At 35.2% G+C, this 14,441-nt stretch overlaps 1 protein-coding gene, 1 long non-coding RNA gene and 1 pseudogene across 2 annotated transcripts in view; 2 read left to right on the plus strand and 1 right to left on the minus strand.

Moving 5' to 3' along the window:
- The window catches only part of LOC102619400 (immune-associated nucleotide-binding protein 9-like), a 43,971-nt gene that overhangs the window by 24,245 nt on the left and 5,285 nt on the right, over positions 1-14,441 (plus strand). The window lies entirely within an intron of this gene.
- Positions 2,039-5,306, minus strand: LOC127901053 (uncharacterized). Its single transcript, XR_008053026.1, has 4 exons — positions 5,057-5,306; positions 4,557-4,740; positions 3,650-3,718; positions 2,039-3,479 (listed from the first exon to the last, which is right to left on the minus strand). It is a non-coding gene; the product is annotated as an uncharacterized LOC127901053 (long non-coding RNA).
- On the plus strand, positions 5,737-13,851 carry LOC127901191 (proteasome subunit beta type-7-A-like; annotated as a pseudogene).

Here is a 14,441-nt window from a genome sequence, read left to right on the forward strand (position 1 = left end):
TAAGGTTTCTTTAATCCAACATTTTAAGTTAAAAATCTAATAATATCGAAGTTACTTGTGTCAACAGTCTCATATGACACACTACAAAAAAACTACTAATAGATGACAGACAATTTATGACAGATTCTGAGTATATTATAAAATTATGATATACTTGTGACATAATTTTCAATCTATCATAAATTAATGATGGTCTTGTGATAGAAATATTTTCTATCATGAATTTATGATGGCTTTATGATAGGATTATCATTTATCACGAACTTATAATAGAAACGTGATAGAAATTTAATCTATCAAAAAACTGTGATAGAAAAATTACTTTGACCCTATTTGACCCAAATTTTATATATTATTTTATTTAAAAAATAAAAGGTGCTTTTTAATAATTAAAAAAAGAAAAGAAAATGCTGGCAAACTGTACAGTTTTGGGTACTTTCAACTTTCTTTCTTCCTTTTTTTTCATAAGTGTTAAACGAATACACACTTAGAAAATAAAACGCTGCTTCTCTCGCCGCTCTCTCATTTTCTTCGTTTTTGTCTTTTCTTTCATATTCTCGAGAAATATTAATGAAATTTTCTCGGGAACCAATCAATTTATAAATCCTTCGACAAACAGGTTACAAATCCTTCGAGTTTGAAGGAAAATGCAGTACCAGAGGTTGAAGCAGCATCAGCAGCAGCAACAAGCTTTGGTGCAGCAAGTGCTTCTTCAATAGTAGCCTCTTAGCCACTCCTCAGGTCCAATTTCTCGTTTTCATGTTGTTTCTTGTCGCTTATGTGAATCCATGATGCCGTGATTTCGATTGTGTTTTCATAATTTCAAGCTTTGATTTGTTTGCGCTATTTAGGTTTAGCTTGTGTGATTTCGATGTTCTTGTTTGTTTTAGTTTTTAATTTTCAAGCTTTGCTAAATTTAGGTTTTGATGATTCTTGTTTTGTAAATTGTTCAAATTTCTGGGTGTTTTTTCAAATTTTCAAGCTTTGTTCAATTTATTTTACTTTCCAAATGCGTATTTTCGATCTCTTTAGTCAGCTCGCTACCGCTTCTTAATTCCGTTGACAATTCTTTTAAGCATGAGTACCTTCTTAATGAGTGCTTTGAGAGTTGGAAGAATAGTCTGAGTACCTTTTAAGCATCTCACTTTACTGTTGTTGGTGTTTAACACATATATTTTCAAGCATAAATCTCATGTTTTGAATTTTGCACTGACTTTACATAAAATCTTTATGTGTTCAATACAGAAACTGAGCAAGGTGTAGCACAGGCAATTATTCGCTCAGTGATTGATTTTAAGAGGGACCCCTAGCCCAAAGTTTCCGAAAATGCAAAGGACCTTGTGAAGAAGATGCTTAATCCTGCCCAAAGCAAAGGCTTACAGCTGAGGAAGTACTAGGTAATGTTCAATAATGTTAATTCAATGGGTTATATACACATTGACACTACTACAAAAAAAGGGCCTTTATGACGGTTATTACCCGTCGTCTGCCCTATGGCATGACAGTTGAACGACCGTCATTGATTCCGGTGTCAAGAAAATAAGATGACTATTTTTATATGTCATGTTATGCATGACATATTATATGTCACAATTCTATCATTGTAACTTTAATGAAAAATTTTCACGCATGATTAATTTCTGTCATAAACACTTCTCAATCATGATTATTATCTGTCATATAAAAATGACATATTTAATTGGAATAATAAAATTATATAATTATTTTAATTAAATATTAATTCCTTAAAATTATTTTTATTCAATCTGACGGGAATAAATGAAATTTTAGTATGTGAAATTTTAGCAGTAAATAAAATATATTTTAATTATTTGGCAGGAATTATTGAAATTGGCATCAATTTTGTTTATATTTTTTTTACGAGAATTGAAATATATTCTTTAAATTATTATATAACTAGAGTATATATATTCTTAAACCCATTCACAGGTTTTATAGAGTAAAATTCAATTATGAAATAAAATAACTACAACAATTATAGTTAAATGAATACTTGATTAATTTTTAATTTGGTTCCTAACATTACAATTACAATTCTTAAATAAACAATCTTGAGTCAACCATCTAAATTAACCAGCAACAATGCCTGAGTCAACCATCTGAATAAACCAGCAACACCAGCTAATTAAAGCACCTCGAGTTGACATAGACACAAAAAGAACAAATCTTAAATCAACATTAAGAACAGACCAAACTGCCATGAATTGCCACAAAACCAAACACAATATGATAGTTAACATATGCAACAGAACCAAATGCAAGTGAAATTTTGGAGAGCATCAAATAAACCAAACCAAATCCCACTAGTTCACACTTCTAGTAATTAAACTATATGCAATGTTCAATTAAACTAAATGTAGTGTCATACTATCATTACATTCAAAATTTCCAGAAAGGCAGTGTTCCATGAACGAAGCACCTAAACCAAACCAATCTAATCCAACATAATTACAAGCTCAACCCAAAACAATTATACATTATATACGACATATCAAAATTCACTCTCAAACCAACCTAATATAGCCAAGTAAATGAACATTAAAACTCAAAACAGACCTAAAATAACCGAAGTATTTAAGAAATAGCTCCTCACCTTATATGAGCATTCAGACATAATTCATGCATTCATAAATTACTTGTGTCCTCGCTATATGCATTTTAAGTGCATTTTCAACTTTATTGAGGCTAACATGACCTGGATTCATGAACCCAATAGGTTTCCCCATCTTATCAACTAAAATTTTGTCATATAAGCAACTAACATTCAAGAAAAAGCAATAAGTGAGAAGGCAACGGTAACAAGAATGCAACTAAAGTGATTTTGAATGTAAACGTTCCCCATCATCAGCCTATTTATAGTTTATCAGGTTTCCAAAATAACTCCATAAATCATTTTCCTTCTACATATTCAAGATCTCTCCAACCGATAACAAATAAAGCAATGATAGTTTAATAGGCATAGCCAATAACATGTGCAAGAGATTCAATCCAGACCTGTCCATAAATGAAGGTAAGTTAAGCATATAGGTAAAACCAAAACAAAAACTTTGACATGATCAAAAGTTCACTTGTTTTCCATTGCTAATATCTCCAAACAAAATCAAAATAGGACACCTTTTTTTAATCTTGAAAAAGTACTAAAAGGGCACACAATCTTGCAATAGTTTTCAGTAGGTTATGAAGGATATTTAATTAGGCGTCCAAACATTGTGCAAGTGCAACTTAATGCCATATTGAAAATATAATGCCTACAAAAACAAAAATAACATACTGTCAAGCATATCATATATGCCATGATGCAGAAGTAAACAAATTCAATAAGAGACCTCACTATCTCGTTTGCAATCGTGAATAACTTTTGTGATGTAACTAGACTTAAGTGTAGGCTTACAGGCTTTCCCAATTATCTCCCCACCCTGAATGGCGTCAACCAGGTATATAGCTTCTGGAAATGCTAGCTGCCAAAAATCACAAAGCTTAAGTTTATAAATTTTCTCAGTAATCAAATTCACATACATATAGTAGATAGGGTTTGGTTCATTCCTATTAAAACACAACAAACATAAAGATGTATTTCATTTAGCACATATAGTAGATGGATCAAATAGGACAACAAAACACATTATACCTGCATCATACAAGACTTCCATGGCGATAATTGTCAACTCCCTCACAGTCAAGACCAATGACCAATTGCCTATCAGAAAATGGTTCCAAGAATTCAGCAGGAAGTTAAGAAGCATTGGTAACAATATGGATTGGAATCACTGAATCTATGGGCTTTCCATATGAAATATAAGAAAAAAGATAGTGGAAAAAAATGTTGCAACTCAATAAAGCTTCAACTAATAACTCAAAAAAGAATATATCAGTTGCTTATAACAAATTAAGAAAATAAAATTATAAATGTGATTCTAACAAATTAGTGATTGAATTTGAAATTGTTTTAAAAAAAATCTTAATTTCCACATAGATTTAGGATTCTTAAAGAATATAATTTTTCATCTTCGTAAAATTTCTAAGTAACCAAACACAAAGCTAGTTCAAAGTACAAAAAGCTAAATGAAAAACGAATCTAATGACATGCAAGCACTCCCCAATTAACAATTGCAAATGTTCAATTACAGCCTAAATTTTAAAAATTAAATTCTTGTTCGAAATTAAAAAAATAAATGTAAATTAAATTAATTAATTACCAAGGTCTGAAGAGAGGAAATATCAGCGTGATGAGAAGGAGACTAAGCCATCTCTCATCAGGACCATCCAACCATATCAAACTTTTTTTTTCCTCTGTATTATACCCTATTAGGGATTTTACTTTAGCTTTTCTTTTTTATTTTTTGGAAATGAATTAAAATAGAAAAAAGTTAAAGAAAAAGAAAAAAGAGTTGGTTCTGATGGTACCATAACAAGAAGTCCACAAAATTGCACTTAATGTGGACTAGGGATTCAACATTACAAATTAAAAAATTACTGACGTCGTTTCCTTACTCTAATTTGCAAATTAATTGACTGTTGGCTTTTTATTAACTTACCTTTTCTCCTTCTTCTCTTTCTTCTCTAATGACAGTTGGTGTTCTGAATGAGGGGTTGTTGAATGACGGCTGATGAGTGTGAGTGCAAAAGGCTTGGCAGTTAGAGTGCTTCTGTAAATTCATGATGGGTGCTTGGTGGCTGTGATGGGCTTCGTTCAATTGATTTTCTTCAGTTGTGATGAGGCTGTCAGGGACCGTAGATGATTAGGATTTTCGTCAATTGAGTGAAAAATAAGAACTCTGCAAAAAGCTTCTTTTGTGCTTAAGAGAGAACCAAAAAAAAAAAAGAGATATAGAAGGGTTTCAATCGTATTTTGCTAAGTGTTGAAGCATTGTTTACGAAGCAAAATTAAAAATTAAAAAATCCAATTTTTGTTTGGAAACAAAATAAAAATTAAAAATAACAAAAATACATATTCATGACTACTGAAATTGAGTCCAAAGAAAAGGATTAGAGAGAGTGAAGGCTTATGGAAACAAAACCTATCAAATGAACTTACATTGAATTGAGATGGAGCTCTTGGATCTTCGTGCAGCCAAGTTCATTGTGGTGGTGGCCAAGAGACCGAAAGCTTTTGGAAATTGGAACTAGGGTTTTGACGGCTACAGAAGGAAAGGTCAAGGAAAAATGAGAGAGCGAAAATTTTTGGCGAAGTAAGGGTAAGGGATTGAAAATTTTTGTAAAGGAGAGCAAAATTGGGGAGCGAACAAGAGAGATAGAGGGACAAAAGAAAGAACGAAATTTGGGGGTTTAGGGCTGAAATGAGAGGGATCGAATATTTTGGCCGAGTGTTGTGTTAGATACTACTTGTACCAACTCTAAACGGTACCGTTTACAAAAAGATCTCATTTCAATCCATGATAAATGTCTGTCATGCCTAGCAAACGACATCGGCTTGTATTGTAAAAGACTTACTGTTTTAAATTCTAAAAAAATAAAGAAATTCAAGTATGACATCTATTTATCATTTGTTTATGTCAGTAAGCTATAAGTCATAAATATGTCATGAAATCTTGATTTAAGATTATATATCACGAATATGTCATCTCCTCATGATAGAATCGTGACTCAACGTTATCCGTCATAAAAATTCTGTCATAGATACGCGTTTTTTAGTAGTGTGAAGTTTAATCAAGTAACAGTTCGTCCTCGTGCATGCAGAGCATCCTCGGTTACAAAATGCCAAAAAAGGCTCCAAATGTTTCACTGGGTAAGACCGTGAAAGTAAGGCTTAAACAATTTTCTGTAATGAACAAGCTTAAAAAAAGAGCTCTACAGGTAATAATTTTGATTCTGAGGTGAAAGCAAGGATTAAAACAATTTTCCTTTTGGTGTTCTATATAAAGATGCTGAGGCACTTGGTTAGTTTGGAGTCTATATTGGCCTAAAGATATTTCAAGTAAATGATTAGTTCATGGATGATGAAGAATGTATAAAGAAGTTATTTCATACTTCCACTAGAAAGAAGTTATAATAGGACGAAATATGAAAGTGGAATTTTATGTATTCATTATGATGTCAGGGTGTTCTTTTTGGTTAGGGAGAGTGGACTGCCATTATAAATGGGGGAGTTTGTGAAGTTTTACTTGAAAATGACTGCTAAGTAGTGTAGCCTATAGTTTTCCAGTGCTTGACACGTTTTCAAATTATAAGGATATAAATATGCACGCTTTTGCTGTATATCCATCCTGTTAGATAATGTTCCCTATCAAGACAGTTCCAGAATTATTACGGGGGTCTTATTCTTCTCTTTTCATTTTTTCGCAGGATGGTGTCATTCTTGGGGCAGATACCAGAGCAACTGAAGGACCCATAGTTTGTGATAAGAATTGTGAGTAAATTCATTACATGGCCCCAAACATATATTGTTGCGGTGCAGGAACTGCTGTTGATACTGAGGCTGTAACTGGTACTTCCTATGATTGAGTTTAATTAACTTGGCATTGCTAGATTGCAGTTGTGTTCTTTATCAACTCTTGCTTAAACAAATGATGTATTTTCTTTTTTTCATAATATTGTAGCAAACACATTGTAAATTTTTTTCATGTTCCTAGATATGCTCAGCTCACAGCTGCAGTTACATCGTTATCATACTGGTCGAGAGTCAAGGGTTGTTACAGCATCGACTCTTCTCAAGAAGCACCTTTTCAAGTTAAGTTCATTCCATTTCCATTGTTTAGTTATTAGCAACATATGTTTGGATAGTCTTTAAGAGTGCGTGATTCTGATCGGTTTTTTTCTCTTTCCGGCTACCAAGGTTATGTGCAAGCTGCTTTGGTTCTTGGTGGAGTTGATTGCACTGGACCTCATCTTCACATACTTAGTTTTCTTCTTCTTGCAGAATTGTCAGAAACGATGATGATTCTTCGTACTATTTAACAAATATCTTAGGCAAAATACTGATGGCTATGGTTAATTTTGCAGATATATCCACACGGTTCAACTGATACTTTGCCGTTTGCGACAATGGGTTCTGGTTCTCTTGCTGCCATGGCTATGTTTGAATCAAAATACAAAGAAGGACTGATTGTAAGTTTGCCTGTTATAATTTCTTTTTTCATAGGTGCTATGAGGATGTTTTTTCATGTTTAATTCACTTTACTGTTTATGATCATCTCATGAACTTTTAGTTCTCTGGAAAAGCTTTTGAAGTATACTTAGACGTTGCCATCAAGTGGTCTAAGTTAATGCAAATATGTTTTGATCAAACGACGCTCCTGTTACATTTGGGTTTCATTTATTTATTTGCAAGTGGTAACTTTTACACCATGACTTGTGTCGGTGTTGTTTCATAAAATAAAAATAAAAATTGTCAAATTGACAATATTTTTGCTCAATGTCCACAAGAACTATACTTTTTGGCTAATTAAGACCTAAAATTGGTTGAAACTCATCTCTCAATACCTCAATTGAAGTACTCTATTTTCTTTTTTCCCCCTTAAGCATCAGACTCACTAGTTATTTGGCTTTTTATGAGTTTAATATTAAATTTTCAAATTGGTTGCCTCAAAATTGATTGATACCTTCAGTTTCTCTTGTAAATTGTAAGCTTTTTATGAGTTTAATATAGTTATTTGGTTTTTATGTTTTAGTGTTGTAGTTCTAAACAATGTAATAAGTTTTCAGATTATTCAATGTATTGCCGCTGGAAGAGGGTATTGCTTCTGGAAGTCTTGCTGTTGGAATATTTCCATTAATCTTTGGAAGTTTTGTTGGGGAACTTGGCTCGGTGGCCGGAATTTAAATTACTTTTCTTGGAGTTTAATTGAAATTTAACTATTGTTTTTATATTTCGGCATTCTTTTTTTTTAAATTTGGGATGTTTTATTATGTATTGGTGGTAATGACATTGAACACTAGATGTATTTATTTTGAAATTAATTTGTTGGATTGAATGGATGTTAATTAATATCATTTTTTAATTTTTTGATAATATTCATTTTTATTAATTAATTAAATTTGTAAACAAGAATTCACAAATAAATTATAATCACAATATAATTTTTTTAAAAAAATTAACTTTATGACGGGAAATACACATCATAAAATCTGTCATAAAATATTTTCCACCAAAATTGAATAATAAATTTACAAATGACAATTTAATCTCCCACCAAAAGTTTTAAAAAATAGAGCGAAAATTTAAATAAAATTTAATTTAATTTGATTAATTTTCTCATTAAAATATTGTGTGACGGATATATGACTGTAAAATATCATCAACAATTCATGACGGAAATATATTCTGTCATAAATTAATGACAATAACATAGATAACGGTTGAACTGTTTGTTATGCACCACCTTTGATGACAGTTATTTTCCGTCATCTATTGTTTATTTTCTTTTAGTGACAGCTACTCCCTATAGTTCCTAGTATCATGAACCCTAATCATAAATGAAATTATATGTGCCCACTCCCTATAATTTGAACTTTGAAGTGAAGAAGCTAGCACTTTCTATCACCATCGCATTGAAGAGTAAAAATCTCTTTCACGTTTTAGGTTTCTATTCACCATGCATGCAGAAAGAGCAAGACCTAATAGCATTTTAAATTTCTTCAAACATGTCCATCACTTTAATAGCATGAAAATGTTAATGCAAATTGAGAAAGAAACCAATACACGATTGAAAAGTTTAGGTGCTTTTAAGTCAAAAGTACTGATGAACACTGAAGTGAAAGATATGATTCAGATTGCTTCAATGAAGAAAAAAGATATGGGAAAATTTTTAAAGCTAAAAGTAGAAACAAAAGCCAAAGAAAACTGAGAATTTGTAAATGATTATAAAAGGAAAGAATCCATCTGGCCAGATTTCAGATCACTGCATGCAGCATGCTGTAATTATTAATATGATTATTAATGCATTGCAGCTGCTATGTATTTTGTCAAATGATCTAAAACCCTAGATACAGATAGGAAAGTCGCTATAGCCTTTTCTTTTTCTGGGGAATTCGAGTGGACAACTTCAGTCAAATGTTTTAATTTTTTTTTCTAAAAAATTTTTAGCTATCATGAAATGATGTACTTGCAAGAGTCTAACTTTCATCACGAACAAATATCCATTTATGACCTTCGTTTAATTATATCAAACAGTTGAAATTGTTGAAACAAAATTGTTTAAAAAGAAAATTGTTTTTCACCAAAGCAGTGACTCAAGGCCAGCAATATTCTTGACCTCTAAAGTTTCATTACCTACTTTAACATTAGGATGACATTATTTATAATTTACCTTAAAAAGTGCAGTTGAATGACTTTCCGTTTGTTTGTTGAATCAGTCATTCGAGTTGAACTCCTAAAAAAGATAGGAGTTAAAAATAATGTTTGGGCTATGCCCCTTCCCCCCCCCCCCCCCCCCCCTTTTTTTTTTGGGTACAATAACGAGCCTATCTAAAGGCTAAGGCAAAACAATGCGAGGGTATGAAACCCCGGTACAATCATGCAGAAGCCCATAAATCAGCCCCTGGAGGAGGAGAATTGAAAATGTGCAGACCAATAGGTAAGGATAGAGCAGAGTTTGCAAGGAAGTCAGCTGCAAAGTTAGTTTCTCTGTAGGCATGTTTGATCTGCACTTGCCAGCCTCTGTTCAACAGATCCTTGATGCTCCTGATAAGTGATGCATACGCATTTGGCCTAACACAAATTGAGTAACCACCAATTGAGTAACGCAAATACTGTCAACATCAGCTTGAAGCTGTCGAATTCCTATATTCCAGGCCAAGCATAATCCCTGTAAAGGCCCCATAGCTCAGCTCTAGTTATGGAGCCAACACCAATATTCATGCCAAAACCAACTATCCATTCTCCATCGCAGTTTCGAATTAAGCCCCTAGCACTAGATAAACCAGAACTTTCATGGCTTCCATCTGTATTAAGTTTAAACCATGGCCAGCTCGGGGCAACCCATCCAAAATGTTTTTCAACCTTCATGTCAGCAGGAACAAATAAGCTCTGGTTAATCTTTTTAATTTCCTCAGTACGACACTTAATATCCATCACTATGTGGCTCGTGTTGTTGGTTACACCATTGTGAAGGTTTTGATTACGCCAAAACCAAAGCCTCCAGATTGTGACTGCAAAAAGACATGTCCAGTCAAAAAAACCCTTCATACTTCCACAAGTTCTTCAAATTATATAACATCCAATCTCTGAGATTCAGATTAAAAAATTATTGCCGGATCTCAAGGGATAGCAAACCTAACCAAACATGCTTAGCACCGGGGCAGTCTCTCAAAGCATGGAGAGTATTCTCAATGAGACAGCCACATCTCACACAGCTCATATCAGCTCCAATGTGCCTTCGGAAAAGTTCAGCCTTAGTTTTCAGTCTATTCTGTCCAACTACCCACAGAAAGGTTCTGATACATTGGGGTCCTCGCCAGTGCCAAACAAAGCTCCAAAAGGAGTCCTCATCATTAACCGTCATTTTTGACAAAGCTAGGTATGCCGATTTAATTGTAAAATCTCCTGACTTGGAATAAGCCCAGTACCTTTGATCATCCTCATCAGACACGTTGAGAGGCTTTATCGCAGCAATTTTGAGGAGTAGATGATGAGGCAAAAAATTGGCAAAAAGTCTCCAATTCCAAGCTCCCTCATCAGTGATAAACCTCGCTACACACTCATTGACCTGCTTAAGAGGTATCGGCTGCAAAGCGAAAGCATGCAAAGGGTATTCCTCTGTTGCCCAATCATCCCACCAAAATCTAACTTTGTTGCCACTACCAATATCCCATTTTATTCCTTTTAAGACCTCCGGCCAGATTCCTCCCACAGCCTTCCACATGTATGATCCATATTTCGTAGGCAGGACATTTGGGAGCGAGGTATGATCAAGCCCATACTTTGACAAGAGAACTTGGACCTATAAACTATTCGGGGAAGAAATTAAGCCCCACCCGATTTTCATAAGTAACGACTCATTCATCAAACTAAGGTTCTTCAGGCCAAGGCCCCCGCAAAGCTTTGGTTGGTATATGTGATCTCATTTAACTAAGCTCATTTTCTTTTTTCCTACTGCCCCACCCCAAATAAAATGTTGACAAGCCTGATCTATATTATCCTGAATACCAGAAGGAATCTTTGTGGTCTGCATAGCATAAATAAGAATAGTTTGGATTACCGATTAAGTGAGAGTAAGCCTTCCTACTAAGGACAAGTGCATAGCATTCCACCCTGACAGACGTTTGTTTACTTTGTCCAAAATCTCTTGGTAAGTCTGCTTGTTGACTCGAGAATGGATGACCGGCATACCTAAATATTTTCCTAGGTTTTTAGTGACTGAAAAACCCAAGGCAGTGCCAATTTCCTTGGCCTCAACTGGCTTCACATTTCGGGGGAAAAAAACTTGAGTCTTGGACTCATTGACCTTCTCCCCAGAGGTCATACAAAAATCATTTAAAACATCATTTATAACCACTGCTTGCGTAGAGGACACTTTGCCAAGCAAAATAAGATCATCGACAAAGAATAAGTGACTTAAAGGCGTACCTCCACGTGCAAGCCTAATCGGTTTCCAGAGTCCTCTCTGCACAGCATCATTGATCCCATGACTTAGTCTTTCTATGCACAAAACAAAAATATATGGAGATATGGGATCTCCTTGTCGAATGCCTCTAGATTGTGTGAAACTCTCTGTAGGTTCCCCATTCCACTGAAGTTGCATAGTCGCTATTGTAATACACTCCATAATAAGCCGAATAAACTCAATGGGTAGACCAATCTCCCGCAAGGTTTCAAAGATAAAGTCCCAACTTAACCGGTCATAGGCTTTCTCCAAATCCACTTTAATAGCCATTTGCCCAATCCTCCCTTTTTTCCGTCTCATCAAATGGATAACTTCCTGGGCGATTACAACATTTTTTGTGATGTGTCTCCCCGAAACAAAATTGGTCTGATTCGATCCAATGAGCTCTGGCATAATAGCTTTCAGATGATTGGCTAGCAGCTTAGTGATAGTTTTGTAAACGACCGGGCACAAACTAATGGGGCGAAAAAGCTTGAGGCTAGTAGGATTATCTGATTTCGGGATTAGAACAAGCAATGTTCTATTCAACTCCTTGGGGACCTCGGTGCCACTAAAAATGTCTTTAATAAGCTTACAAACTGAGTTTCCCACTACATTCCATTGTGTCTAGTAAAAGAGTGCATGGAAACCGTCTATTCCCGGAGCTTTAAAAGCCTTCATACAAAAAAAAACATTCGTAATTTCCTTATCATCCACAGCTAGGCTGAAACCTTGTAGTTGACTCTTCTCAAATACTAGAAAAGCATTACGGATAGGGTAAGGCTTATAAAATTCATCCTCCTTGGTATAGAGTTTAGAGAAGTAGGACACAACATATTCTTTAATCGCATTATTATCCAACAGCCAATTACTCATATCGTCTTTGATCATCTCAATTCTATTCCTTCTTCTTCGCTGAATTGTTTTGCGATGGAAGAAAGAAGTATTACGATCACCACACTGAATCCACTTCCTACGAGACTGTTGATACCATAAAAGTTCCTCTTGGGTTAGCACTTCCTCAAGCTCCTTTTTGAGTTGTCATTCAAGTCGAATCAGGTTATTAGAATGGTGGGTTTCGAGAGCCTGTTGGATGCCCCCAATCCTTGCTAGCAGGGGGTTTTTACGTTTGAAAATATTACCAAAATTACTATTCTAGAGTGAAGCCTCCTCCACAAAGTGTTTAGCTGGTTATAAATAATTTATATCTGGTTGCCATATACTTGAAACAAGACTCTCAAACCTCTTATCAGTTAGCCAAGAAGCGAGAAACCGAAAAGGTTTAGGGCTACTACAAGCAAATTGAATTTTCTCAAAATGTACCAAGATTGGTCTGTGATCCGAGCAAACTTTAGGAAGGTGTAGCACCGAGGAATTCGGGAAATTTTCAACCCATTTGTCATTACAGATCGCTCTATCAAGTCTTTTATGCAAAGAGCCACGAGCCTAGGTGAAAGAAGGCCCTTTGAACTCCAAATCACAAAGCTGATTGTGTTGAAACCACTCATTAAAGAGCTGGCACACATTGTTAGTTCTTTGAGATCCTCCCCTCTTTTCTAATGCATTCAGAATGACATTAAAACCACCTCCGACAATCCAAGGCTCCTGACTAAAGCTGGCAAGCTTATCAAGCTCACTCCAAAGATGCTTCCTCATGGAAGGAATCGGGCTGGCATAAACGGTCGTGATTGAAGAAATAATTCCACCATTGTCAGAAACCCGAAAGTGGATAAACTGACGATGGTTCACTGTAACCTCCACAGCAAACTCCTCTTTTCAAAGAAGCCAGATTCCTCTAGAAAAACCCACAGCTTTCACTCTATGAGATCTTGCAAAGCCACTACTCCTGATAAAATTATCAGCCCTAATTCCACTTACTTTGGGCTCCAAAATTGCAACCATAGTGGGAGTATAATTCTTAACAAAGCCCTTGAAAGTTCGATGAAATCCCTTTGATGAAACTCCCTGACAATTCCAAAACATAATAGAGAACAACATTAAAAATAATGAAAAAATATGGAGAAAAATCCCTTACACCTCAGGCACAAAGTCCTGGTGTTCTAAAGCCAGCTGAGGTTCATCTTCTAAGGATCCCGCAAACTCCGAATCCTCTGATTCCTCATCTCCGCTATCTCCTACGTAGTCACTATCTTCTGGATCATCCATCAAATTATCCATATCCCATTCTTTTATGTCCGGAGGATCCCCCATAGGTTGACCATCAAGCTTCTCATATATTCCATCTTCACCAGGGAATAAAGGGTTGGGAGTAGTTGCCAAAACATTTTGAGTACTGCTAGGTATCTGCTCCAGGGTCACAACAGAATGCTTTGTAGGGTCAAGGGTTGTGGAGGCATTGGTTGTGTTAAACGGTTTGGCCATGGCTACTTTGTATTCACGTGGGGAACGGTAAGTGTGCATGGAGTTTGACGTGGAAGGTTCTGTTATAAAAGATTTGGATAGTTTGGGCTTCATAGTTTTTCCAACACGTGATGAAGGCTTAAGAAATGGTGCAACTGTGGTAGTTCTATTAGTGGGACGTGGATGCTTTTTATTTGGTAATTTGCTAATTACTTTGGCATGTTGTTGAATTTTGCTAGCTGGTCCCTTTATTGCTAAATCAAGCACATGGGTTTCCTCAGTTGACTTTGTGCCCCTTTCCATCATATCTTCGTTTGCCAAAGGAGAAAATCACGAACCTCTATCAAACCTCCCATTTTGGTTTTGACTTGACACCTTAATGATTTCTCTTTCCTTATAGCTCTTAACTTTTCCATTTCGAGATACCATCATCCACGGTCCAAACTTAGGGTTACCACATCTACCTGTCTTGGGTGGTGGAGCCACCCTAGTACTGATCGTAGACTCAGCTTGCACATT

Source organism: Citrus sinensis, chromosome 3 (genome assembly GCF_022201045.2).
Source record: "Citrus sinensis cultivar Valencia sweet orange chromosome 3, DVS_A1.0, whole genome shotgun sequence".
In the NCBI taxonomy this organism is placed as follows: Eukaryota; Viridiplantae; Streptophyta; class Magnoliopsida; order Sapindales; family Rutaceae; genus Citrus; species Citrus sinensis.